This window comes from Lissotriton helveticus, chromosome 10 (assembly GCF_964261635.1).
Source record: "Lissotriton helveticus chromosome 10, aLisHel1.1, whole genome shotgun sequence".
Classification (NCBI taxonomy): Eukaryota; Metazoa; Chordata; class Amphibia; order Caudata; family Salamandridae; genus Lissotriton; species Lissotriton helveticus.
Genome location: NC_136071.1, coordinates 74,047,393 through 74,073,090, shown reverse-complemented (window position 1 = coordinate 74,073,090; position 25,698 = coordinate 74,047,393).

The window sequence follows — 25,698 nt, the reverse complement described above, 5'->3', positions numbered from 1 at the left end:
CGGTCCTGAAGACTGTGATGGATTTCCTAGAAAGTTTAGGATTCATCACAAAGATAAATCAATTCTGTCCCCTTCCAGATCTCTGGAGTTCCTAGGTTTCACAGTAGACACATTGAAATGTCTCCTTTTACTACCTTCAAAAAAGATTACCAAAATCAGGAGGGAAATAAGACACGTCCTGAAACAGCAAGACTTATCTCTGAGAGAGCTAGCCAGGATTCTGGGTCTCCTCTCCTCCTCCACCCAAGCCCTCTTTTTCAGTCCCCTCAACTAACGGGACCTCCTAAGGGTAAAGGCGAGAGCCCTAAGAACTGGCCTCTGGTACGGAGATCGGATCTGTCTGGATCAAGAAGCCAAATCGGAACTAGCCTGGTGGCTCAAGAACTTAAGACGCTTGGAACGGAAAAGCAATCTTTGGTTCAAAACCAGAGTTTGTTTTACAATCAGATGCAAGCCTTCATGGCTGGAGAACTTACCTTCTCAATCAGAACACTGGTGGTATCTGGTCACAAGAGTAATCATCTCACCACATAAATTATTTAGAACTAACAGCTGGGCTTTACACCTTCATGAGCGCACCAAATCTGCGGACCTCTCGAATCTAGCAAAGAAACTTTGGATGTTCTGTCTGGAACATCAGATAGCTCTCAAAGCGGAATACTCTGCAGACTGGAACTCAAGATTCCTGTTAGATCACAACAATTGGAAACTGAATGTTTCCATGTTCAGTACCCTAAACAAGATCTGGGCCCTCTAGAGATAAATTTATTTGCGAGCAGATTATCCATTCAACTGGAGAACAACTTCAGCTGGATGCCCGACCCGGGTGCTCTAGCAGGCAATGCCTTACTACAATCTTGGAAAGGAGCCAAGGTGTACGCATTCCCTCCCTTTGCCATGATTCAGAGAGTTCTTCAGATAGTGAGACAGGATCAGTGCTTCCTTGTCCTAATAACTCCCTTTTGGCCATCCCAAGCATGTTTCTCCACCACTCTACAACTAGCTTGCAACCCCCATTCTTAATTCCGACCCTAGAGAATCTTCTTGCAGACGTAGACAGAGGAGTTCACCCCCTAATTCAGAACAGGAGTATAACCCTTCTTGTCTGGAGAGTGTCAGGAGATCCAATTAAATCTCAGGACTTTCGGCGACGGCTGCAACTCTCCTCAGAGAGTCTTGGGCCCCAGGCACTCACTACAGATATAACAACATATGGAGAATCTGGGTATGTTGGTGCCTGGAAAGGAACCTGGATTCCTTGGAAGCACCTATTGTTGACATGATTAACTTCCTTGTTAAACAATTTATTAAAGGCCTCGGCTATAGAACTATCCATTGCTATAGATAGGCTATTTCTGCTGGTCATGTCCTTGTCAATGGTAAAATGGTAGGTAAAAGTGTCATTGTTTGTAGAGTGATGATAAGCATTTGTTTAAAAAGACCTCCTATACCTAAATATGAAAGTATTTGGGATGTCAAACTAATCCTTGATCTTTTAAATAGCTGGCCTCTGAATACTCTCCTCAATGGAAATAAAAACGTTTCCATTAAGCTGGCTACTCTACTATGCCTAATCTCATGCAGAAGGGTCTCTGATGTCAAAGCCCTGGAGATTACAAATAGATCTTTTAACATTTTCAGAATCAAATTTGAGATTTATAGAAGAACAAAGACTATGTCTGATTCAATCTTTTACCCACGTTTGGATTTATGTCCAAAACTTTGCGTTGTGGACTGCATGAGAGAGTATGATCGCAGAATGTTTGCTCTTCCCCCTCAGGATGCTAACCAATTACTTATATCCTTTGTTAAACCCCACAAAGGCATAACCTCAACCTCTATTACTAGATGGGTTAAGACTGTTATGAGTTTAGCAGGTATTGACTTAAAGAAATTTCAAGCGCACTCCCTTAGAGGGGTGCTATGGCCAGTAAATCTCTCTGGTCTGGAGGTAAGTTGGACGACATTCTCAAAGCTGCTGATTGGTCAAATGCTAGCACCTTTGCACGTCATTATTGCAAGCCTATTGAACATATGTCTGATGTTGTTTTACAAAGCTACCAACATGCATAATGTAGCCTCCGTTCTTGTAATGAAATTGCGATTCTCATATTAACATGACTAGAGAATCTGGATTTCATTAAAGACACGGAGGCTGACATTATCGCTCCCATCCCACCCATTGGTGGTCTTACAATAATTTAATGCTGTTTTTGTTGCAGTTTATTACTGTACTTTTTATTAACAGTACTTGTTTCATCTCTTGTTCCTTTTAGCTTGATAAGCTTGACACTATTTTTTACATTCAAGAGATATTTACTTCTTTCTCTTTTCAGGTTACGCTCCTTAACTGTGTGTCGTCTGGCCTTTGGTTTTACCTTCGTTCTTCCTTCTCCTTCATCCTGCTCATCAGAAGATCTTTTTGATGCTTCAAGTTTCATGAACTTATTTTCCTCCACATTTAAAAGAGGCAGATTGCTGATGGCTCATGTCTGTCATGTGTTGCTATTGTTCTATTCTGGAACCTTTTAATATTGTGATGTAAGCAGCTGCTTGGACTGCATTAAAGGAATAATGCATAATGTCAGCCTCCGTGTCTTTAATGAAATCCAGATTCTCTAGTCATGTTAATATGAGAATCGCAATTCTCATTTTCAAAGAAGGTTTTCCTGATAGCAGTGATGTACTCAAGTTTCAAATTCAAGGCAGTTCTAGTATAACGAGAAGAGTAGCCAGCATAATGCTGTTCCATGATCAGTGTATAGTGTGGCAGCAGGCACACCCTGAGGGAGAATGGTTTGCCAGTCTACATGAATCTGACCCAGTTGTGAATTTAAATCCAACTTTTATATACATTTCCCAGACAGGGGATGTGGATCCACTTTCTCAGCCATCAGATACGATTTGGGTTAGTTTTCATTACCAGGTGCCATTAACACTTGGACACCCTAGTTTATGTCTCGATTGCGGCCACACAGCAGCCCCAAGGACCCTGGAGCCTCTGCCGACTCCCCGTCTGCCTTTGCTGAACCAGCTTGCAAAGCAAGCAAAACTCTTTTACGCTCCCCCATAGATGAGAGGGAACTGGGGGGCTTGTTTACGAGCCCCTTGCACCACCCATACGTCACTTTCCCATGTTAAAAATGACACAAAAGTGGCGCATGAGGCTTGTAAATAAGTTCCTGGCTGTCTTATGCCCTGCCAGGCGTCAGGAGCAGCTTGGCCCCCTCTTTCCGGTCTGGTTGCAGGAAGGAGGTAGTGTGCCAGTGTGATATGTTCCGCCCAGACACGAACATGGGAAGGGGCGGACAACATGCCTGGCGCTTGTAGGTGTCCCGGCAAGCTAGGGTCCCCCAGAACATTGATCTTTGCCTCAGGCCCACATCTTGCCGTTCTGATGCCTTGTGACTGGAGTTGAGATTTTTTAAATGAGTACTAAGGTTCTTCATTGCCTCTAGATAAGTGTGACTCTTATTAACTGACAACAGTATTATAGTAACGATTGATCATCCATTCATTGTCATTTTGTTAACTTAATTTAGCTTGTGGTTTTAGTGCTATATGCTGTGACGATACAGTGGCTCTAGTCGCATTATAATAGTTGGCCACATTAACATTTACGCTTATACTTGTTTGTAATTGCGTGTCTTTGACGTTAGATGCCCTATACTTTTATTATCAGATAGATGTGGATCTGACAGGATTATGCGCAATATGTTTTTTGGTGCTATGGATAGTTTTCTGTCAACTATTTAAGGCGTGAAGAAATTGTGCATTTTCGCTCCCTCAGCTTATTTCTGGATACCTGTATTACCTACTGTTTACGAACACGATGATTAGGATAAGTTTTTTTTGGGTAAGTGAATGTGGCACTTGTGAGTATCACTATGTGGTGTGGAGATACTAGACTTTAGTTATTCTTTTTAGATTCACACTTATTTTACAACTTCTGAATATTTAATTTTATAAGAACATGCATGCACGAAACGTGATGAACCTTTCCAGACCTTTTACTCTTTTCCTTTCTCTTTTAATGAGTCAGACCGAGCTTAAGGGGCCGATTCACAGAACTAACTTAAGACAAAATCCTAAACTTACTACTTTTGGTGTTCACAGAAGTTAGGATTTTGTCTTAAGTTTGTCTTAAGACAGACTTAAGACAGACTTAAGACAGACTTAAGTTAGGATTTTGTCTTAAGTCTGTCTTAAGACAAACTTAAGACAAAATCCTAACTTCTGTGAATACCAAAAGTAGTAAGTTTAGGATTTTGTCTTAAGTTAGTTCTGTGAATCGGGCCCAATAAGTTGCCCCTCTTTGGATTGACTCAAGACATCTTCTTGGTTTGCCTACTACTGGCAAATACTCTGCGGGTCAAGGACGCACTACACCTCTTATGCAAGAGACTGGTTGCCTTAAATTGTAACCTGGTTACTTTGCTTTGGTTCTAGCCCTGATGAAGATTATGGCCTACAACCGCATAGACGAAACACGTGTTGGTATGATTTGTGGCTTGGACCACAAGTGTTAAGAAGATTGTAAATATGAATATATACCCGTTGAGCTTGGAATGAAGCAAGAAGATAATACTAAGGACTGACATTTGGACTCTATTTGTTGCTTCTATTTTTGTGTTTTTGCTCAGGTTGCCAACTGTTTATAGGTGTGCGTGGTATGGTGTGGAGACTGATGACAGGTGTTCATAGAAAAAAGAGTAGAGAGGCGCACTCAATAAGATTAGTAGCTCGAAAAGTCCATAAAATACGTAGATCCTCTGTCGTATTTCTTAAATATATTCTTTATTTTCATTTGCATAAGACGGCACAGCCAACGCGTTTCATCCCCAAAATGTGCCTAGGGGATTTCGTCAGGGCTGAAAAGAGACATTTACATATATAAGTATTTAAATTATCTTAAATCTAAAATAGCTTGCAAAAAGAGACATATCCAAGCTAGTAAATAGAAAAATATAATCTTTACAAAGAGAATCGCAAAGTTTAAAAAACAAGCAAACCATAGATCCAAACATATTGGACAGAATAAATATCTGCCATATGGCAGGGTTAGTTTTCCCCTTTATGGATGCAAATGCTCCCTCACCAGTGCATTTGCAAACATACACCCACTGAAATTGGTGAAAAGGGACACCAGGCTATTGGAGAGATAGATGCCTGGTAAAGATTGTAAGTTTGACATGCATAAAGTTTAACGTGTCCAAGGAGATAGTGTGTGGTCAAGAGGACCATAGTCCAAGATTTCACCAGTGTAAACCACACGTGAAAATAAAACCAATAAAAAACATTTTAAGGTGAGAAAATATCCACAGCCTTAATTGCCCAGAAAGTCTTAGGGTATCACGTGAAGGTAACTGCATGAACTATTTCATGACTCACCATAAACTGAACAATCAGGATAATGACGTAATATTAAAGAAGATAGCTCTATCGACGCAGTTATCTGAGCTCGGTCACAGTAGATCCCAGTATTTTCCTAAATTTTAAAAATATAGTATTAGAATATAATTATTAAGTCCCATGATTCCCCATATTGGGGCAAGTAGTCCATTTTAAATGTATTTTGTCAGACAAAATCGAGGTCGTACTATTTATGTTTGGGTAAAATGTCATCCCAATATACATACTGTTCATAACATTCTGTTTGAAATGAACACCTATATTTTAACCAAAAATAAGTACAGGCATTCCCCAACCCAAAATACATGGTCCATAACAGTCTAATTTGCGACCAAAAGGAGACCAAATGGTACCTGGGAGAGATCCGTCACTCAGGTCCAATTAAGATAAAAATGCATGTCCCCCGAGTTGCAGGTTTTAACGGACAGGGTGTCTGTAGTTCCTTGACGCCTAAAAGTAATAGACGAGAAAAATGTGTTTAAGGTAAAATGCCGCACATAATGGCCAAAGAATCGACTCAGTCGTCAAAAGCAAAAGTTGGAACATGGAGAGTCATCAAATATAGGCTTCGATTTTAAGACAAACATAACATCTAATGCATGGCCGGTTGATATGACCTGCGTTTCTAATAGGACGGCAATTTTTAGGGATCCAACATAACCGCCGTTAGTAGAGGGAAACATGATAGTGCCTCTACTTACTAGTGACATCGATATAGCGAGTTCTACATTACCCCCCTCCCTCGTCATGGATCACATGCCTGTATGCAGGACCTCCGCTCGTATAAAGTTAAATTAAAACGTCCACCCGCTTACATGTGATGCCTTAGTGGAACTTCGCAGAAGCGGGCGTTCAGCGTCCTCCAGGGGGTAACAGGCTCAAGTAATGCCTACTCTTCGCGTTGTTGCGGAAAGTACCTATGAAGAGCCAAATACACACAAGTTGCCACAAATTGCAACCAGCAAATGAACAGCCCCCCGTGGCAGCCAAACACCACAGATCGCATCACGTACCTCTAATATGGTACTCGTACTCCACTGCTTCTCCTCATGGAATAGTGGCAGCGGGGTAAAGCCAGTGTGCGCCATATTTGACGAAAAGTATGCCATTCCCATCAATTAGTCACGTGGTGGTTAAACCATCCCATTTTGTTGCACGGAGTGCCGTGACCATCGAGGTGGCCATTATTAAGTGGTGCAAAAAACGGCGTTTTTCTGGAGTTTGTTTATTAAAACCGTCATTTTTTAGTGGCGAATTAAAAAACGTTTATAGCCTGAACTGATATTACGAGAAATCAATTTAAGATCTGAATAATTATGTATATCATGAAGAATATTGTTTCAATAACGGTATTTTCTTTTTGAAATAGCGTAGCCATATAGTGAGGTTCAGTTAAATCAATTACGACTACTGAAGGGGGAGGGGAGCACGATCTGGCCCCAACCTAACATCAGGGTATATTTCGATTCCATGGGGAGCAAACAGACGGAGCGCAATCCCCGTCGGCCCTAGCGGCCATCATGGAGTGGTTTAAACTGTGCATGTCGCATATGTGAAATACCCATCCAGTACACCAGATTGAGTCCTACAAAAGTGTTCGTGCGCCCCCAAGGTGTTATAACCCAAACAAAGTGCGAGTAAAAGGTGACAGTGAAATAATACTTACAGTACGTCCAAGGCCAAGAAGAACGGGCATGCCCTAAAAGGAGCAGCAGCCCCCATTAACAAATCTGCAATGTAGCTGATGTATTCCCAACCCAAGGGAGAACGTATAGCAACCGTCCAATATATCAAAGGATACTTACAATGTATGGGGCATTAAAAACACAATATTAGAAAGAACAATATTATATATACGTTATACAAACATACATATTGTGCAAGGTCAGAACAAGGGAAATCCATTATGACAGTTTGTTTCTTACATCATAATGCAGTATGTTCCCATCTATACAGTTATTACATCCTCCATTCATCCCTTGCACCTGGCACAGGCCTACAAACTGGTTTACACAATCAAATCTCAGGATCCATAGCATCGGTTAAATAGGGTCAATAGTACAACTGGTATTGGCATTACTCTATATCTCAAATCAAAAAGTGATGAAACTCGTTGTCCGTGTTATGCCCCATTTGTGTCGCCCGTAAGCGACAAATCCACTTTGCTTCCCTCTGCCTTACAGCTAGTTCTCGATCGCCCCCCCTTTTATCCTGCGGTATATGATCAATGCCGTGGAACCAAAAGGAGGTATCATGTGGGTGTTTCTCATCGTAGTGTGAGCTTACCGGATAGCGTTTGTCTTTGCCGATAATTGCCCTTCGATGCTCTTGGATTCTTATTTTTAGTTGGCGAATGGTACTTCCCACATAAATGATATTACAACCACATCCCAAAACATAAATTACATGTGTGGTATTACAGTTAATGAAACTGTTAATTTTGTAATTTTTCGATGTGTTGTAACTAAAATTGGTGGTTTTGTTCAGGCCCGAAGTGCAAACTATACAAGATCCACATGTATAAAAACCCAGAGGTTGGGAAGGAAACCATGATTCACGTGGGGTGGTTGTGTAACTTTGACACAAATCATCCCTAAGGGATTTACCCTTTCTGTATGAGATAACTGGCTTATTGGGTAACAATTCCCGAAGTCCTGGAGCATTTTGCAGAATTCCCCAATGTTTCCTAAGTACATTGTGGATTTTATTGCTGTTAGCATTATATTGAGTTGTAAAAGTTATGCTGCGGTCCTTCCTCTTGGATTGAGTGGAGTTGGCATGGGTTGTCGTCAACAGAGTGTCTTCCCTGTGTAAGGTCTTTGCTTTCTGTATTGCTATATCCACCACTTTTTGATCATAGCCCCTCTTGAGGAACCTATTTCTTGCATTAGACAGATTTTGGGCATAGATATGTTCCTCGCTACAGTTTCTGCGCAATCTCACCATCTCGCCGTACGGTATATTGTTGATTACAGAGCGAGGGTGGGCGCTATCCGCATGTAATACCGCATTACATGAGGTTTCCTTCCTGTATAGTCTGCTTTGTACCATATCATCCTTGACATAAAAGCAAATGTCCAAAAAATTGATGGTTTCTTTACTGTGTGTCATGGTCAATTTTACATTATGTTTGTTGTTATTTAGGTATGCGTGGAATTGTTGTAAGGATTCCACGCATACCTAAATAACAACAAACATAATGTAAAATTGACCATGACACACAGTAAAGAAACCATCAATTTTTTGGACATTTGCTTTTTGATTTGAGATATAGAGTAATGCCAATACCAGTTGTACTATTGACCCTATTTAACCGATGCTATGGATCCTGAGATTTGATTGTGTAAACCAGTTTGTAGGCCTGTGCCAGGTGCAAGGGATGAATGGAGGATGTAATAACTGTATAGATGGGAACATACTGCATTATGATGTAAGAAACAAACTGTCATAATGGATTTCCCTTGTTCTGACCTTGCACAATATGTATGTTTGTATAACGTATATATAATATTGTTCTTTCTAATATTGTGTTTTTAATGCCCCATACATTGTAAGTATCCTTTGATATATTGGACGGTTGCTATACGTTCTCCCTTGGGTTGGGAATACATCAGCTACATTGCAGATTTGTTAATGGGGGCTGCTGCTCCTTTTAGGGCATGCCCGTTCTTCTTGGCCTTGGACGTACTGTAAGTATTATTTCACTGTCACCTTTTACTCGCACTTTGTTTGGGTTATAACACCTTGGGGGGGCACGAACACTTTTGTAGGACTCAATCTGGTGTACTGGATGGGTATTTCACATATGCGACATGCACAGTTTAAACCACTCCATGATGGCCGCTAGGGCCGACGGGGATTGCGCTCCGTCTGTTTGCTCCCCATGGAATCGAAATATACCCTGATGTTAGGTTGGGGCCAGATCGTGCTCCCCTCCCCCTTCAGTAGTCGTAATTGATTTAACTGAACCTCACTATATGGCTACGCTATTTCAAAAAGAAAATACCGTTATTGAAACAATATTCTTCATGATATACATAATTATTCAGATCTTAAATTGATTTCTCGTAATATCAGTTCAGGCTATAAACGTTTTTTAATTCGCCACTAAAAAATGACGGTTTTAATAAACAAACTCCGGAAAAACGCCGTTTTTTGCACCACTTAATAATGGCCACCTCGATGGTCACGGCACTCCGTGCAACAAAATGGGATGGTTTAACCACCACGTGACTAATTGATGGGAATGGCATACTTTTCGTCAAATATGGCGCACACTGGCTTTACCCCGCTGCCACTATTCCATGAGGAGGAGCAGTGGAGTACGAGTACCATATTAGAGGTACGTGATGCGATCTGTGGTGTTTGGCTGCCACGGGGGGCTGTTCATTTGCTGGTTGCAATTTGTGGCAACTTGTGTGTATTTGGCTCTTCATAGGTACTTTCCGCAACAACGCGAAGAGTAGGCATTACTTGAGCCTGTTACCCCCTGGAGGACGCTGAACGCCCGCTTCTGCGAAGTTCCACTAAGGCATCACATGTAAGCGGGTGGACGTTTTAATTTAACTTTATACGAGCGGAGGTCCTGCATACAGGCATGTGATCCATGACGAGGGAGGGGGGTAATGTAGAACTCGCTATATCGATGTCACTAGTAAGTAGAGGCACTATCATGTTTCCCTCTACTAACGGCGGTTATGTTGGATCCCTAAAAATTGCCGTCCTATTAGAAACGCAGGTCATATCAACCGGCCATGCATTAGATGTTATGTTTGTCTTAAAATCGAAGCCTATATTTGATGACTCTCCATGTTCCAACTTTTGCTTTTGACGACTGAGTCGATTCTTTGGCCATTATGTGCGGCATTTTACCTTAAACACATTTTTCTCGTCTATTACTTTTAGGCGTCAAGGAACTACAGACACCCTGTCCGTTAAAACCTGCAACTCGGGGGACATGCATTTTTATCTTAATTGGACCTGAGTGACGGATCTCTCCCAGGTACCATTTGGTCTCCTTTTGGTCGCAAATTAGACTGTTATGGACCATGTATTTTGGGTTGGGGAATGCCTGTACTTATTTTTGGTTAAAATATAGGTGTTCATTTCAAACAGAATGTTATGAACAGTATGTATATTGGGATGACATTTTACCCAAACATAAATAGTACGACCTCGATTTTGTCTGACAAAATACATTTAAAATGGACTACTTGCCCCAATATGGGGAATCATGGGACTTAATAATTATATTCTAATACTATATTTTTAAAATTTAGGAAAATACTGGGATCTACTGTGACCGAGCTCAGATAACTGCGTCGATAGAGCTATCTTCTTTAATATTACGTCATTATCCTGATTGTTCAGTTTATGGTGAGTCATGAAATAGTTCATGCAGTTACCTTCACGTGATACCCTAAGACTTTCTGGGCAATTAAGGCTGTGGATATTTTCTCACCTTAAAATGTTTTTTATTGGTTTTATTTTCACGTGTGGTTTACACTGGTGAAATCTTGGACTATGGTCCTCTTGACCACACACTATCTCCTTGGACACGTTAAACTTTATGCATGTCAAACTTACAATCTTTACCAGGCATCTATCTCTCCAATAGCCTGGTGTCCCTTTTCACCAATTTCAGTGGGTGTATGTTTGCAAATGCACTGGTGAGGGAGCATTTGCATCCATAAAGGGGAAAACTAACCCTGCCATATGGCAGATATTTATTCTGTCCAATATGTTTGGATCTATGGTTTGCTTGTTTTTTAAACTTTGCGATTCTCTTTGTAAAGATTATATTTTTCTATTTACTAGCTTGGATATGTCTCTTTTTGCAAGCTATTTTAGATTTAAGATAATTTAAATACTTATATATGTAAATGTCTCTTTTCAGCCCTGACGAAATCCCCTAGGCACATTTTGGGGATGAAACGCGTTGGCTGTGCCGTCTTATGCAAATGAAAATAAAGAATATATTTAAGAAATACGACAGAGGATCTACGTATTTTATGGACTTTTCGAGCTACTAATCTTATTGAGTGCGCCTCTCTACTCTTTTTTCTATTTGCTTTGATATACATCCTTGGCAGCGGATGGTGAGAGTAGCAGCACCACCAAATATTTTTGAAACAGGAAAAGTTGATGTGCGAAACCTTGGTCAGCTGCTGTGTGCTTTGGTTTATTGACAGGTGTTCATAGTAGTGTGTGGGGAGGGACTAGCCCCTATCCTTAGATCTCTCTCATAGATGATGGGTGTGCATAGTAAGGCCTGGGGAAGGACTGGCATCTCTGCTGAGACCTCTCTCTGGGATGACGGGTGAGTGTAATAAGACGTGGTGAGGGACTGGCTCTTATCCTTAGATCTCTCTTTTGGATGATGGGCATGCGTAGTAGGGTATAGGATGAACCAGCCTCTCTGGTGAGACATCTCTCTGTAATGATGGTTGTGCATAGTATGGTGTCTGGAGGGGCTGGCCTTTCCTTTCTAACCCCTATCTCAGATGACAGGTGTGCATAGTAGGGTGTGGGGAGGGACTGCCTCTTCTGTCCGACCTCTACATCAGATGCCAGGTGTGTATAGTAGGGTTTCTACATGGACTACCTCCCAGACCTCCCTCTCAGATTATGGGTGTACGTAGTAAGGTGTGGGGTGTGACAGACCGCTCTTTCCAGACCTCTCGCTCAGATGATGGGTTGTGCATAGTACAATGAGTACATTGACTGGCCTTTCCTTTCAGACCTCTGTCTCAGATGGCAGATGTGCGTGGTAGGCTATGTGGAGAGAGACTGGTTTCTCCGCTGAGACCTCTTTATTGGATGACAGGTGTGCATAGTATATTCTGTCAAGGCCCTCTCCTCAGTACTAACACCCCTCTCTCTGATAATGGGTGTGCATAGTAGGGTGGGGGAAGAGACTATACTCTACTCACAACTCTTACAAAGCTGATAAGCATAAACAGTAGATTCTGATAAACACCATCCCCCGTAAGATGCCTTTCTACAGCAATAACTGTGCATACTATAGTGTATTCAAAGATCACCTACTCCATTCTGTCGTTTACGATCCAGCAAGAGTCTCACGAGATCGTAACTTTTTGGAGGAAAATAAGAATTAACCATCTACTCAACACAGTATTTATCTCTTACACACTTCCTCCCAAACCGAATGACCACAATATGCATTCCTACTAATAGAGTGTATTCAGAACTCATCTACCTCTTTTCACTATTCACAATCCTGCGAAAATCCTGGGAGAGCCCCACAAGATCATAAATATTAATTAAACGTAATATACATTTATTTTCTTCACAATAGTTATCCCTTAGAAAGCTCTCTTTAAACTTGGGGGGGACAGCATGCCTTTCTGCTGTCTCCTTATATAGCTTTTTTTATTTCATTTCCACAAGACCTCAATTTCTAATAGTCCAACAGCCAGCCAATCAGAGCACTCACTCTCATGGGAGCGAACGTGAAGGCTCAAGGGAAAAGCGGTCCTCTCGACCGATTACAGGCCTCTATTTTTGATTTTGCGCTCTTGCGGGAAACTGGCCGGCCTCTCGTTGGTCTGCACCTAGATGTATGATGCGGCCTAATGATGAAGCATGACACTGCAAAGTGTGTGAGGGCAGTATTAAGATATGTGTTGTCTTCCCCTGTTTTGTCTTAGGGAGCAGGATATATTCTATTTTCTGCTTTCTCTAGTTGGATCACTATAGGATCAATGATCTCAATCTGGGGTTGGACAGTGTACAGATGAGAGTGTTTGACATAGGGCTTCTCTGTTGTGTGTGTTTATTTTTATAGGCCTCTCGCAATCCCAGCTGCCAAAATATACAATAATATTTTTACCATTAATATCTCAGAAACTACTGACCAGATTTACATCAAATCACAAAAATCACAATGGGCAGACCAAGATCTAGTTTCCTGCTGAATTTGGTGTAATTCAGTTCAGTAGTTGTTGCTGTAGACTTGTCTAAAGAAGTCTATGGCAAATGCATGGAGACTTTAAGTTTTAGGACCCATCTCTTTTCTCGGTCCATGCTGGACAGATCCTCCCAAAACTTTTCAGGAAGGAGTTGAGGTGGATGAACTTTTTGGGGGAAAGTTTTGTGGAGATTCGTCAAACATAGCCAATGTTATTAGCGAACCAAAAATTGCTCCGACCGTCAGTAGGTGTTTTATATATATAAAATACAACTCCCCTCCCCAAATAAAAATAAATAAAATGGCCCACTCCAGGAGAAGTCACTGGAGGCCCAGCCCCCTTTCTCAACTACTCTGCAAAGGCACCTCCTGGCGCAGTACTGGTTGGGGGATGAAGTTCCCTTGGATGCTGAGGGTCCTTGAGAGGCCAAAAACCCCTCCTGTTACCTCCAGGAAGTCCCACACAGCAAATTGCTGAGAGCTTGCCAGAGGCCCCACCCCCTTTCTCCACCACTCTGCAAACGAGCCTCCTGGCACACTACTTGTTGGAAGATAAAGTCCCTTTGGATGCTGAGGGTCCTTGGGGACCAAGAAGCCCTCCGTTTACCTTCAGTAAGTCACGCACAGCGGGATTGCCGAGAGGTCATCAGAGGTCCCGCCCCCTTTTTTTCACCACTCTGGAAATGCGCGGCTGGCGCAGTACTGATTAGGGTGAAGTTTCCTTGGATGCTGAGCGTCCTTGAGGGGCCAAGAAACCCTCCCAATATCTCCAGGAAGTCCCACACAGTGGGGTTGCTGAGAGATCATCAGAGCCCTTCCCCCCTTCTCCACCACTCTACAAATTAGCCTCCTGGCGCACTACTTGTTGGGAGATGAAGTCCCTTTGGATGCTGAGGGTCCTTGGGGGCCAAGAAGCCCTCCTGTTACCAGCAGCAAGTCCCACACAACTGGATTACTGAGAGCTGGTCGGATGTCCTGTCCCCTTTCTCCACCACCCTGGAAATGCACCCAGTAGTTAAAAAAAACAGAATATTTAATTTAAAAAACCAAAGGTTACAGAATGTTATTGTTAAGAAATTGTTTTTTTTTTAATACGTAGAAATTCACTGAAAAGAACTAAAGGTTACAGGTACCTTATAGTTAGGAAAAATAATTATAAAAACCATAGAAATTCACTGTAAAAACGAAAGGTTACAGAGATGTTATCGTTAGGCTCACATTTCCCTCATACAAACCCATAGAAATTCAGCAGTTATAATTAACTGAGCTAATTATAACTTACGCCCCGCAATGCACTGCTTATAACCTCACATATTACATCATTCATGACATGGTCAATGGCATCACCTATGACATCACTAATGACATCACTAATGACATCACTGATGACATCAGACACATAAGCACTTACACTCCCATAGAACCTCTCATATAGCAATTCACAAACCCATACAAATACTCATGCACCCACTCAGTAAAGTAGAGAGGCACTCACACACCCACTCACTCACTTGTACAGGCACTCACACAACCACTCACTCACCCATACAGCAACTCATACAACCAGTCACTCACTCATATAGCCACTCACACAGCCACACACTCACCCATACAGCTGCTCACACACTCACTTATTCAACCATACAGCCATTCATACACTCACTCACCCATACAAGCACTCACACACTCACTCACACACACCCACTTACATACCCATTCACACATCCACACAAGCACTCTCATTTCTGCTCACTCACCCATACAGTCATTCACACAGACATCCACTCTCCAATACAACTACACATACACCAACTCACTTAACCAAACACTCCCTCGCACACCTACTCACTCACCCACACAGCTACTCAGATACCTACTTATATACCCATACAGCCCCTCTCACACCCAATTACACACCCATACAGCCATTCACACACCCACACAACCACTCACACACTCACTTGCACAGCCCTACAACCACTCAGATACCCACTCATATACCCATACAACCACTGACACAACCACTCACACATCTATAAACCTAGTCAAAAACCACTTCTTCACCCATTCAGCCACTCACACACCCAGTCTTACACTGATGCAGACAGTCACACACCCACTCAGATTACACATGTTAGAGATAGTATTACTCATTAGTAGTACAACTAGTATATTAATCTTAATTTTTTAGTCGGTTAATATGTATGGGTTTTTTCTGTTTTTTTGGGGGGGGGGGGAGTTTATATGCGCGAAATCGACCCAAAGTTATCAGACCACTTTGCATGAGCACTAGTTGTGTTACAGACGGACGCATGTTTAACACCAATAAACTTATTGGTGATGTCATCAGTGATGTCATCAGTGATGTAATTGACCATGTCATGTGTGATGTGGTCATAAGCAGTGCATTGTAGGGACGTAAGTTATATTCAGTGCCACTTTAATTATGCAATTGTGTGGTCGCAGCAATTTTTGCATGATTATACATTTGCCACATAATCCATCATCTGCAGCATAATCTGCAGATTTTAACCAAAAAAATGGTTTCTAGCTCAAACGATTCAAAAGTTACTAAACATGCAGTGACACATATTGCTGCATATTGCAAGGCCCTTTGCAAAGCTAGTTAACTTTCTGTTGCTTATTGCTAAAAGCAGATACTAGCGGCGGTGACCGACGGAAGGTGCAGCATCGCAGTGGGGACTGTCCCCATCCCCGCGATCCTGTCTGCAGTGAAGCGGGTGTCCAATCTCCCCCGCCGTGAGGACAGCGAGAGTGCAATTGCTGCTAATGACCACAGCCGATGCTCGGTGAGTCCCGCGAGCAGCATGGGGGAATCCGCTGGGGCAGCACCACTAATTACTGGGAGCTGTACACCTCAACTGATGATCATCAGGGCATCCACTACGCGCACTTACACAGGGGCAGTGATTCTGGTGGCCTCCAAGGGACTCTCAGCTCTAAAAGACCCCGCGCCTGACCCTAAGAAGGCGCCCCACACTCGAGTCCGCAGCAGAATGAAAGAGGGCGCTAATGGCTTGGGGGCTCCCTGCACCAACTGAACGGAGGCTGTTTCCCCCCTGTGTGGCACCCCTCTCCCAGGAGCATCCTCTCAAGAACAGTCTGCATCCAGCAGAGGCCCTAGGCTGCAACAATAATACACCACTGGAGTCCCCTCAGACCCATGATGACCAACTTGCTGGGTGATTGAGCCCCCTTGATGCAGCGGATAGTGCTTATGCCCCTACAGACACAGATAGCTGTGACAAGGAAGCACAGGTACACGGTTGAGCAATGTCGCAACAGAATCTGGTGAGTGCCCTATCTTCCTCATCTTTGCCTCGCTCCAGGAGGGAGGTCTCGGATCCTAAGGCCAGAAGAGAACAACTTTGCAGCAGTGTTCAGAGGGCAAGAGAATCGGAACGTTGGCGAACCAGGGCCACGCAGTTGATTTACGCACAGTTACTTGCTGGGAATGTAAACGATACAGGAATGCATCCTACCCCACAGCCAGTGAATGTAAGCAGAGAGAAACAGTGTGAGAAAGACCAGCAACTCACCTATGTGCTGATGCCCGCTGGAACTACCAGATAGCTAGAGAGGAGATGGGTTATGGACTCCCGCCGTCACCTACCCAGCAGGACCTTCAACTGATTTTCCCCTTGTCTCTACGTCTATTCTTCCTCCTACCCCATTACCCTATCCCCTTACCCCTCCTTGCTCCATTCATCTTGTCCCCTATCTTCTTTAAATGCTTTTCTTGATACTTGTGTAACTTTTAACTGATGTTAATTGCAACATTATTGTTCCTCATATTAAGCACTCTGATTCCTTTGGGCCTAGCCAGTACTATATAATAACTCATTAATTAAATATGTTCCCATTTAGTACTCTTTCTCTTTGTCTACTTCCCTAGCTCCTATCCCCTCTCCACTGAATCTCTCCCCTTGCCTGCTACTCTGCCTAAACCCCTGTCCTTTGTGCCCTTTGACTAAGCACTCCTTCTAACCTTGTTGTGGAAAGATCCAATATTTATACTCTGGAGTCTCAGCGAACCCGCTGAGAGAGTCCACTGCACCAAGGGAGCCACTCACAGCTAAGGTATGGTATGGCACCCCTTGCCAAAGCACTCCCACTCCCCTTTTTGGGGAAGGATCCAGTATGTAGGCCTTGGAGTCTCAGAGAACCCTCTGAGACAGTGCACTACGTAAAGGGAGCCTCCCGCAACTGAGATAGGGAAGTGATACCACTTCCCCTGGGAACACAGCTTACTGGACTTTGGTCGTTGCTTTGACTCGTCTACCGATTTGTGTCCCCGTCGCCCTTCCCCTCCTCTTTCCATGCCGTGTCTATCACCCTCCTCTCTCCCGCCTTCATTATCTGTCTACTTCCCCTGCTCCTACCCCCCTCCCCTGAATCTCTCCCCTTGCCTGCTTTTCCCCTTACGTATTTGAGCTTATTGTTTATCTCGACCTTACAACTAACTATGTTGCCATGCTCTAATAACTGTGTAACCTTTGTAACGATGTAACCTGTAACTATGATCTGATATTCATGTAAAGCGCTCTGATACCTCCGGGTCTAGCCAAGCACTATATAAAACCTTTAAAATAAATACACATAAAATAAATTGGTACTAATGTTGTGCAACCAATGCATACACAGTGTTACCAAGTTTCAAAGTGACAAAAAATGAAGTAATACTATTACAAAATGTGCTGCATGATGCCTCATAATTTGCCTTTTCTTGCCGTGTAATTTACTCAACCCTGCCACCTAATTTCTTCTCCTGCCGCATATTTCCAGTGGCCCTGGTTATAGTTCGCCCAGGTAACTATAACTGCAGAATTGCTATGGTTTTGTGCAATTGCGTCCCAGTAACCTTTGTTTTTTTTAGTGAATACTAGCTTACCCGTCGCGCGTTGCTGCGATCTCGGAAGAAAGGAAATTTAAGGAAACTTGTTATGATAATATTCAATTTACATTGTGTCATTTATATTGAAACTTATTCATTTTAATATTGAAAACATTTTAAAGTGTTGTTTTAATTCAAGTGCTTGTGGATAGACGGTATTTTTTGTTTTTCCTTCTGGTGCGTACACAAATAAATCAGAAGGTTTTCCGATGCATGAGCTGGCCACATACAGTTGTCCATGTGAGAAGCACGGATTCTCCAAATCTAGTCCACCCACTTGCAGCGATTGTCCTTGTGCTTGGTTGATGGTCATTGCAAAAGCGTATAGCACCGGAAACTGTAAACGTTCAGTATTGGAAAGATTATGAGGGCCCTGGGGGGCCGCGGGGCCGATATTTAACACATTTTTTTTTTTGTCAGAAACCTTCGCGGGAGTGTACTCAACAACTTTTAACCATTTTTTTTTTTTGCCAGAAACCTTAGCGGGAGTGTACTCAACAACTTCCCAGAGCTTCATGGAGATCGGATGAATGGTGTAGTAATGCATAAAGTACAAACAGACATACTTCCCTCGTTTTTATATATAGAGATATTTATGCATATTTGCAATGCTACGCAAAAAACGGAACAGGCCAGATATATAAGTAAAACTAACTGCTTTAGTCCCCCTTTAATGTCTGGTCTGGCACAGTTTTTGCATCTCCAAAATCTGGTCACCCTAATAATATGTGATTGGGTAGCAATATAAAACGTGCCTGAAGAGTGAAGGCATCTACTATGGTTCAAGCGGGGGAGGGGTTACTTGAATATTCTGGCTATGCCCCCCTACATTTGACAAAACAATGCACAATTTAGGACTAAATAATATCAATTTAGTGAATTAAGCGAGCATTTGTCTTCACACTGTTAAAAATGGCCACAGGGGGGCGCTAAATTCTAAGCAGTGACATCGGAGCTTTATGTTCGTATGACTCGGGCGCATGACAGCAAAGAGGCAATTTATGGCAGTTTTCATCACTTAGTTTCCGTTTCTAATGGTCTTTACTCCTAATCCTCCTGTCTGCTTCCGGCCTTAAGCCTGCCAATGTTTCATAACTGGGTCTAATCCTTCGTCTGTTTCTCTGTTGCTCCCACGTCTGTTGTGTCCGTCCCCTGGGGTCTGCCCGCTTGCCCCTGCATCTCATGATTCGAAAGCGAGTGCCTTTTGTCACGTGACATATACACCAAACCCAGACTTTTTTTTTATCGAACTGAACATTGCAATTTAGGGCTCAACGTTTCACATTGAGCAGATGGCTTAAAATCCCCAGCAGTGAAAGGACTGTTGTCTATAACTTTGGGCTGGCTGGAGGTTTCATACCTGGATGATGCCACATTGGAACTATGCATCTACAGCCAGTTTAAAGAAAAACTACAAGTCCCAGAATGTGATGTGCTGTTTGTTTAAAAAAATTAATAAAATTAAAAAAAGAAGTAAAGTCTGCCTGAAGGTGTCACACCTAAAACTGGACTACGTAACAAATATGGGGGCAGATTTACAAGCCCCTTGTGACACTTTTACGCCGATGTTGTGTCACTTTTGTGGCGCAGCGTAACCAATGTGCCACATTGCTACACATTTACAACATGATGAACCTAGGAAGATGCACCACATTGTAAAGCCCTGCGTCAGGTATAATGTATGCAGGGTGGGCGTTCCGATGCAAGAAAGCCTCGTAAAAGTGACACAGTGAAATCTACAAGATTTCACTACGTCACTTCTACGACACCACTGCGTCAAAACCTTAGTGATGCAGCACAATAGGAATTGCCATTCCTGAGCATTGTGCTTGTGACCCGATTCCAGCAATGCGTTACGAAAACAGATGCGTGACGCATCTGTCATTTCTTGCGCCACTGTGTGCCGCAATGTAAATGCGACGCATCCATGGTGGCGCAAAGGGTTTTTTGAGTGACTCAAGTAAACGGACGCATCTCTGCTATAATGCAGAGATGTGTCCGTTTCTTGTAAAACTGCCCCATGATGTTTCTGTTCACTTGTCAATTTCTTGGAATTGACATTAAACTCATTAGTGATATAGTGGCCCCAGGTGGCAAAGGAGTGGACCAAATTCGCTAACCAGCATTCCTCCGTAAATAAATGAAAGAACTAAATTTGCCCTTCGTCCACCTAAGGCAGTTGAAACAGTGGCAAAGTGAGCAAGGGACCCACTTCTGGGCATACCCTGCCAATTTAGGGCGAACAAAGCAAACACAAGAAGATGATGGACGGAGTTCTGAAACTTTTCAGACACTCACCCCAAGTCACAGATCTGGGGTGAATCCTTCAACATTCTTTAGCTCACTTCGCCACCTCAGTTCAGACCCAGCTGTATGCAAATGAGTCTTGACCCTGTGCCTCATGGGAGTTGGGATATGAAGTTTGTACCTAGATCCGTAATGATCTCAGAATGTAATTCTGGAAAAAAGAAAGGTATACAATGACCTCACAGTTGTATCAATATGGTGTCTCCTAAGGGTAAGGCTTCAGGATATCAGGTGGTGTGCCCCACAGTTACCAGGGTGTGGCAATATCCCCTCTAGTGCTTGAAATGGAAAAACAGAAGTGCAGGCAGGGCTTTAAGTGGGCCGGGTCTCTCCGGGTCTGAGCACCGGCAGTTTTTTTGAGGAAGCCTCGAAACGGGTCTCTATCGGGCTCTGTTTTGTGCCGTGGCACAGGAGGTCCGTGTTTTTCAGGTGTTATAGGGGAAGAGAAATCCTTTAAAGAGAGTCATTTTCTCTCTTGATTTCTCTTCTCTCTTCGGAACTCAGGAGCAGCAACATTGTCGTGGTTTCAGTGCCAGGGCTTTATGTGGAAGCTTTTTCAATAGTATATACAAGCCACAGTTGCTGCTTATTTATGTTATGCAACTAACAACCATTGACAAAGCCAATAGTCCTGACTTCTTGTAATAGGATTCACTTGTTGTATCATATATCTGGATGCAATGACAGAAACAACAAAATACCAGTGGGGCGGCACACTGTGATAAGCACAGATTTTTAGCTTACGTGTTATTAAGCCACGCCCTTAATTACATTGACCACGCCCCCTTGAGAGACCTACCAGTTTTTTCATCCCACTTAAAGCCCTGAGTGCAGGTACTCTGTACCAGACCATTTAAAGCACTGGTCCCCTCCCATCCCAGGTACTTCAACAGATTCCACCAACCCTATCTTTATCCTTTCAAATGGCGCCTTGATGACAGGTTGTGGTATAAAATGGGCTTATAGTAGTTTGCTATTTTGTTCTAAATTTCTGGCTAAAGGCTGTATTCAATAACCCAGTCTTTGTTTTCCTTTGGGAACATGGCCCTGCTGGAACTAGAGTCATGGGTTTCCTCTTGTGCGTGCAGCTAGGGTTCGGTCTCATCTTGAGCCTTTTCTTTTTTTTAAAGTAGCACATTTTTGTGAATGTTGATGCAGAATGGCACCGATTGCACATTGTGCCAACCGCTGTAATTTATGCATGATTCTAATGTCTCACTGTACTAATTCAGAGGTTTTTCTTTGGAGTCCCCTGCCAGGGCAGACCGGTAGTCCTGATAGCATCTTTAAGGCGCCTTGGAGGGAAGTACAATCTTGTAAGGCGCCATGGAGGGAAAACCACTTCCCCCTCACACCGCACCCCTCCCATTTCTTAGGTGGAATTTGCGCTGACGGTGCCGTGTTTTGGCAGGCTTAGCTTCGAACAGAATTACAAGCCTATTTGTCGCCATAGCAATATTATTTCGAAAAGCGAGAGGGTTATGCTTGCACCTTACGAGGTTGGTAAACGGTGTCACAGAAATGTTAAATAAATGTAGGTTCGCCTGGGCAATCGGTGAAAATAGGCAAAGCCAGCCTGCGTGAGGAGGAAGGAAAGGAAAGTACAGGACAATAAAATAACATCAAAAAGACATTGGCGTCGTTTCTGAGAACCCCACTTCGAGTTGTCAAGAGCGTATTGCGTCACCAGAAGGCCCAGACACGTGGCACCAGATAATCTGCAGAAAAAAATACCAGCATTTACATAAAACCTCTTTTTGGATTGCCAAAACATTCCCTCCGTTTGTTTCGCACAATTTTGGCAAAGGGGTCCCTTAATTGGGGTGACCAGGCGTCCTGGATTTCCCAGGACGGTCCCCTTTATTTACCAGTTGTCCTGGCAGGTTTCGAGAATTTAGCTCATGTCCCGGTTTTGGGGGAGGGGCGACTAAAAATGGCGGGAGTTGTTTTTTTATGTTTTACAAAGCAGGGACAGTTAGCAGTTGTTCCAGGAAAGCAATTTAATTAACAGGCAAGCTACTGGGTTTAAAAATTGCATCTTATGTGTTCTTACTGCCTCTTTTGTAATTCTCTGCTGAGGAGCGCTGTCATTCTGTGCGCTCGCTTGACGTAAATGTATAGTCCTTCTTCTATTTTTTGTGAAATGTCCCTGTTTTTTACTTTAACATTCTGGTCACCCTACCCTTAATGGTGTGGTGACGTCGCTTTTATATCCCCTTTTCTGTAACATGTTCAGACATCTCAAGTGTCACTCATTGCGAGTGAGACTCACACATGTGGGGGCCAATTCGCAAGCTGCATTTTGGAGTATGTATGGCAGTCCTCCAGTAGTATTACTTACTACAAAATGTAATTGACAAACTTATGGGTGGAGCCTCCGCCTCCACTATGGTGTCTGCAGGGAGAGCTTTCCCGCGTGACACAGATCCCTGCTCACATGGGTTTTTTTGTTGTAAATGTGGGGGTACCAGAGGGAGTGGCGAGAAAGGGGTCAGGAAACAGTCCTGCTGCAGGCAGAGTACTCGTACAGACCCCTGCGGATGATAGGAAGACCCCCTTTGGCCCCATCAAAGTGCTGCTCCCTGTTATTCTAAACCAGGGGTCTACTGTAACGGAGCTTGGGTGTAAATTTTATTAAGATTTCTGTGAGTTTTTATCATTTCACTGGCCACTACCCATGTAATCCTTGATGTCAAAGTTTGTGAGGCATCATTTAGTGCTCATAAAAAATACTCAAAAGATGAGAGGTCTGCATGTTTGGACTTCTGGAGGTATGGGATGATTTTTACCTAGTAGTCCTGCTCATGGCGGGCCTTTGTACAAGGTACAGAGGACCCTGAACAGTACTGCTGCCTGTGGGCAACCAGTGGCAGGAGGAAGGTACAATGGCGTAACATAGGCCCCCACGCCCCCCTCGGTGGTGGAAGGGCCCATGATCTGCAGGTGGGCCCTCACCACAGTAACCTGGCGTGAGAGCTCCTCATTGAACCCAGAGGGGGTGCCCTACTTGTACTTTGCAGTGGGGCCCCCTTAAGTTACGTTACGCCACTATGAAAAAAGGATGGGAATTCCCACATTCCATTATTAAGCAGAGGTAGAGATGGTGGGTGGTGGGACAGCAAGAAGTAGAGATGGTGGGTGGTGGGACAGCAAGAGGTAGAGATGGTGGGTGGTGGGACAGCAAGAAGTAGAGATGGTGGGTGGTGGGACAGCAAGAGGTAGAGATGGTGGGTGGTCGGACAGTAAGAGGTAGAGATGGTGGGTGGTGGGACTGCAAGAGGTAGAGATGGTGGGTGGTGGGACAGTAAGAGGTAGAGATGGTGGGTGGTGGGACAGCAAGAGGTAGAGATGGTGGGTGGTGGGACAGCAAGAGGTAGAGATGGTGGGTGGTCGGACAGTAAGAGGTAGAGATGGTGGGTGGTGGGACTGCAAGAGGTAGAGATGGTGGGTGGTGGGACAGTAAGAGGTAGAGATGGTGGGTGGTGGGACAGCAAGAGGTAGAGATGGTGGGTGGTGGGACAGTAAGAGGTAGAGATGGTGGGTGGTGGGACAGCAAGAGGTAGAGATGGTGGGTGGTGGGACAGTAAGAGGTAGAGATGGTGGGTGGTGGGACAGCAAGAGGTAGAGATGGTGGGTGGTGGGACAGTAAGAGGTAGAGATGGTGGGTGGTGGGACAGCAAGAGGTAGAGATGGTGGGTGGTGGGACAGTAAGAGGTAGAGATGGTGGATGGTAGGACAGCAAGAGGTGGAGATGGTGGATGGTAGGACAGCAAGAGGTGGAGATGGTGGGTGGTGGGACAGCAAGAGGTAGAGATGGTGGATGGTAGGACAGCAAGAGGTGGAGATGGTGGGTGGTGGAACAGCAAGAAGTAGAGATGGTGGGACCCTAATTCAAGGATTTCCCTAAAAGGGAGAAGGGACCCAGCTTCCCAGGGGAAAGATCATTTAAAAAGAGAACTCAAGTGTCACTCATCTCTCGTGAGAAACACATATTTGATGGTCAGGAAACATTTTCAATCACACGTGACGAGAAGGACTTGAACCGGTCACCCAGATGTCTCTTTGTAGATATTACCTGTTTTCAAACAAGATACTGGGAGCTATGGGGGCTACACAAATCTTTTCTGCAGCAAGTGGAGCCTTTCTGCACACTTTTATATGAGTGGAGGAGTATGAAGCAGGATGCTACTAATCTAGATGGCAAAATATATTTTCCACATTTGATTGTCCAGCTCCACATATTATATCTTCAGTGGAACTAAAGGTCTGGGATTGATGCAAAAAAGTGCATTCATCTTGTATATGTGCATTAACCTGATGTTACTGAAAATATGGTGTAATTGCTGTCATACTTCTTAAAAAAAAAGATATGTGAAAAAAAGCGCATATTTGATAGTAAACATAGGTTTATGACCACATTTCCCTTACTTGCTCCTGCCAGGAAGTCACAAAGGGATTTCAGGCAGGCGTGAGCTCCATTACATTTGCAGGTCCACTCTGGGGGTTGGATATGGACATTCAATGCACTCCAAGGTATGGTTAGCTTTGGAAATTTGGAAACACCCACAAACAATTATGTCTGTGGGCATTTACAAACTCCTCACATTTCCCTTCTATCCCAGAATGGGTAGGGTTTTTAATCCATTACAGTGATGATGTAAAACCCTTTTCGTGGAAGGAAGGAGATGAAACACTTCTAGATTTGAATGGGGTGAATGGGAAGAGGTTTCTCCATGGGCAAATATATTTTACCCTCAGAGTAAACAAAAAAATTGTAAAATAAATTTGCACAAGAGATTGCTCTGGGAAGCTGTAGCTGGGCAGGTTGCACCAAAGCCAGATATCTTAAGCACAAGGGTTCGGTGAAATTTCCTTTCGAGTGGCAAAACGCTTTGCGTGAGAGCTTGATTTTCTTGCCCTTGGAGGTCACACCTTCGGCAGATAGGCTTGGGTAGTTAGACCCAGTCTTCCAAAGGTCGAAAAGTCTCTACATTTTATTCTTCTTGAACCAGTTCCTCATGGTCACCTCTAAGGCTCCCAGGACCTCAGCAACAGCAACCAGAGACCAGGACCAATTCCAACAGCGGCTACCAGCACAATTCAATCAGGGTCCACTTGCTCCTGGTCAACTGTT